Source organism: Oxyura jamaicensis, chromosome 5, assembly GCF_011077185.1.
Source record: "Oxyura jamaicensis isolate SHBP4307 breed ruddy duck chromosome 5, BPBGC_Ojam_1.0, whole genome shotgun sequence".
Classification (NCBI taxonomy): Eukaryota; Metazoa; Chordata; class Aves; order Anseriformes; family Anatidae; genus Oxyura; species Oxyura jamaicensis.
In genome coordinates, this window is record NC_048897.1 from 43,094,721 (window position 1) to 43,098,876 (window position 4,156).

At 32.3% G+C, this 4,156-nt stretch overlaps 1 long non-coding RNA gene across 1 annotated transcript; it reads right to left on the reverse strand.

Annotated features, from left to right (window-relative positions):
* Nucleotides 1–524: 524 nt before the first annotated feature.
* On the reverse strand, nucleotides 525–3,739 carry LOC118167966. Its single transcript, XR_004751313.1, has 2 exons — nucleotides 3,632–3,739; nucleotides 525–846 (listed from the first exon to the last, which is right to left on the reverse strand). It is a non-coding gene; the product is annotated as an uncharacterized LOC118167966 (long non-coding RNA).
* Nucleotides 3,740–4,156: the final 417 nt, after the last annotated feature.

Consider the following 4,156-nt stretch of genomic DNA (forward strand, 5'->3'; position numbering starts at 1 on the left):
GTCTGAAGACCTCAGGTGAAATTCTTAAAATAGTCACCAAAAACTGAGTTTGACTTTTTTCCCTTATTAACATTAGAATTTTCACCAGGCGTTAGTATGTCTGTCTCACCCTAAATAAACCTTCAATGACCCCAAGGTTTACCCTTTTCTTGGAAGCAGTCCTAATGTTCCCATTAATACTAAGAGAAGGTGAAGTATGAAATTATGTGGTTGGATGGAAATCTATTCTTTTTTCCTCATGAATATTATTTCCAGCATAACGTTTTAGTGATCTTGCACTTACTCTTTTCTATTCACTAAGTTCTGAAGAGCTTCTTCTCATTTGACCTATGTCTGAAAAGCTAAAGACTGAATTGCACTTACAACTTTTCCAGATAGCAATTCCTATTTTTAGAACATTTGTTTTTATCTCCTATATACAGCATTCACTTAGGAAAGCTAACATCAGAGGAGTAAAAATCCATCTCAGCAATCTAATTACTGAAAACGAATTCCTGGGGCCTGGAATTCACACCCCATTTTGCCCTTGAAGGTCATGCAAATGTTGTCATGACCTGAAAAATTCACACCTTCTTCTGGTACAGGCAAAATACAGAACCACAGGTGTCATTCCTATCTGTAATCATGGGAGAAAATTCCTAGCAATCACAATAAATCGCTGCTCATTTCTGAGGACAGCAAGATTTTTGATTGACCATCTTAAGCTACATACCATGGAAGGAAAAGTATGAACATCCTACAGGGATACCTCATCTGGGATAACTCTCAAACAGCCAATTTTCCACTGATGCAACACAAAGCTGCAGGAGGAAAAGAGCCAAGGCCAACGTTTAACCAGCATTGCATCTGCTTGGAGAACAGAAAGCTGTGTCAGAATTTTCCATATGCCCAAACAGCTCTGTACTTGGTACAAAGCCTTCATCCACTGAGGTGAGTAAATATGAATCAGAGTAGGATTAAGCCATAAATCACACAATTTATAAGCTAAGCCAAATAATGTAAACTTCATTTTCTCTTCACAGGTACTTTTAAGCAAATTCACTTTGACTGCTCAGATATTATTTATATGTGCTTTCCATGAATGCTCAACCAATCATATGACACAAATAAGTGAGCTTTTGAATCAATGCACAAATATTCATAGGAACCATATTTTAAAACCACATGATGAACAACAGTACCAGCTGCTCAAAAATTTATCCAATTTGGTAGCAGAAACTGTTTACTGTCTACCAGAAATTTACTAATTAGTTAAATATCATCACTCCAGTTTAGATCTTACTGAGTCAGTGTTCCCAGGGAAATTATCGATATCAGTCAAATTTAGAGTAATTTTCTGATTACAAAAATTGGTTAAATCAGAATAATGAATAATTCAAAGTAACTGCTTTGTTCATATAACATATTTAAGTGAGAATCTACATTTATCAGATAAATTATTCATTGCAAAATTACTCATTCTGTTCTGCCAATACATATCATATACACAGACTCAATTACTAGAATTATGGCTTAGGAAGAAAACCTCTTCTGATCTTAGCTTCCTCTTTCAGCACAAAATCACTTAGTCAAACAAAGGACCTTGAGGCTATCATTAGGATAATGTCAGATAACAAAGAAATAAATATAGTCTGAAACAAACAAACGAACAAACAAAAAACTAACAATACATCTTAAATTAAAAACAATTAAGGCAGCTTAGAAAATCAAGTGATATAACGTTATTGAAATAATAGCCTATTATGGACAGAAAAGGGTATTATAAATTATTGAAGAAGGAGATATTTATTGCAGAGTATAAACGGTGTAGGCACAACATTTTTGAAAACTGATATGAGATGTTGCAAGAGTGTAGGAATCTCTAATTTTGATCACACCCCGAGACTGATTTACTTTAAAAACTATGACAAAAAGAATGTTGAAATATTGGCTCTTTCAACTCCTTTGTTGTATTCAAGTATATCTAGTGAATCAGATTCATTAGTACAGATTACATGTAAGAGAGCTGATATAACACTTTTGTTGGAAAACAGCTCAATTCAATAAATATTGAATATGGAAAAAAGAATATTTTTTCAAACCATATCATTAAAATGATATTTTAAACAGGAGAGGGCTCTTATTTAGTGCTTGACAACTCACAACTGTGGTTCATATTATTTTGCCTAGACCTTTTTTTATTCAGGGAATATAAAAACCATTCAAAATCAAGTGAAGACTGATTTGCAAGCACAAAAGTAAAGCACAAAGACAAACATGTATTAATTTCAGAAAATGCAAAAATTCCCTAGAAGGATACTTGACAATAAGATAATAATTAAAGAAACCGTTATGGCTATGGAATGATTCACACAACAATTCATGTTTTCCTTCAACCTCTATCTCCTAGAGTCCTGTGATTATTAAAGTACAGAAAATTTATTTAAAATAAAAGAATAATTAAATATCTAGCATTTGCAACTGTGAAAGAGTCTTAGTAATATGAATTTTTTTTAAAAGAATTAGAAACTGGAAAGCAAGAAAAATGAAACCATAATATATTATTAAGAGAAACACCCTCATATTTGTATTGAGACTAACTTGATTCATGATTTTTAATGTCCGTTAAGCAGGTTGATTTCAATTGACTGGACAACTCACTTATTATATCACAAATACATTTCTTGAAAGCCATAGTTTAACAAAAAGTAGGAAACATATTAGTCAGTGGTTTTGGTTTCACTACAGTATGAAGGTTTTTCTGATTAAATCTTCTTATTTGAGAAAGACATGATATAGGACAAAAATACCCAGTAGACAGTACCCTCTCTTGTCCAAGTGCATTTGCAGTGAGTTATTAATGCAGCCACCATGGAAGTATTTTTCTATGTATCAGAAAAGCTTCATTAAAATTAGGAGCTGAAAAAAGTACTCTGTATTGGAGCATCTGTGCATGGTTTCATTTATATTAATGGCCCTATCCTGTTATTCAAAATACTACATAGTAATGCTTTGTTCTACAGAAGTCCTACAAAAAAATTTAAAAAAATAAATAAATTACTAGACTTAGGCACAAAAATGTAAAATATTCTAGCACTACTGAAGTCAACAGCTGTTTATCCCATAGCTTAAATGGAACTAGGAAAAGTACGACTTGCAGAAATTAGAAATAGGTAGATCCTTCTGTCTTAACCATATCTTAATACCATGCTTTTTTTGTGGAACTTTCTAAAATCTGAAAGTTTGCTGTTGCTAAGGAAGAAATACAATATCAGCTCCATCTTATCTGCTGTGACTAAATTAATTAAGTAGATAGAAAAATAAATCCATCCATATATATATATTTCAAGCCAGCATATATCAGGAAAATAAATACAAAGGCTATTCTCTTAAACATGTAAGTTGAAATGTTTTATTCTGCAGTGGCCATTTTAAAAATAAGTAGTTCAAGTGCTAGGCTTGAAAATAAACAATGAAAAACATCAGATGAAGGAAATGCAATTAAAAATATTGTAAACCAGCCAAAATTATATACCCCTAATTGAATAAGCAAGATACTGTGACAGACAGGCATGTACTATTAGAAGCAACACACTTCACTTTGTACAAAGTGTTCCTTCAGCTTGTCAGCAAGTAAAGAACAAACACCAACCAGGAGTCTGAAATGGCTTATTCACCACATAAGGAAATCTGTTGAACAGGATTAACCACCAATTGAAGAATTTTATCCAGGAAGCTGAAGACCCTTGGAAACCGGATGAGTAAAATGAAAAGAAGAATTTTAAAATATTTTAGAACACTTGTACTTAAGGGAAAATAAATAAATAAATAAATAAATAAATAAATAAATAAATAAGGATAAATTTACAAAAATTACAAAAATTCTATCAAAAACAATTCATTCACTAAGACAACTGGTGGAATATACTCTAGATATTATTGTTATGAGATCATTGTACAAGTGCATGAAAAAAGTGACTCCCAATGGCTCATTTTCAAAGTGGAAGAATATGCATGAAAAGATCTCAGCACAGTTAAAGTCATTAATAACTCAGTGGAATGGGAAACACACCTAAAACCTGGGCAGAGCACAGAAGTGGAATAGACTGCAAGCAATTTGCAAGAGAAGATTTAGAGTAATGGTGATAAACTGGGGAAGGAGACAGAAAAAATCATT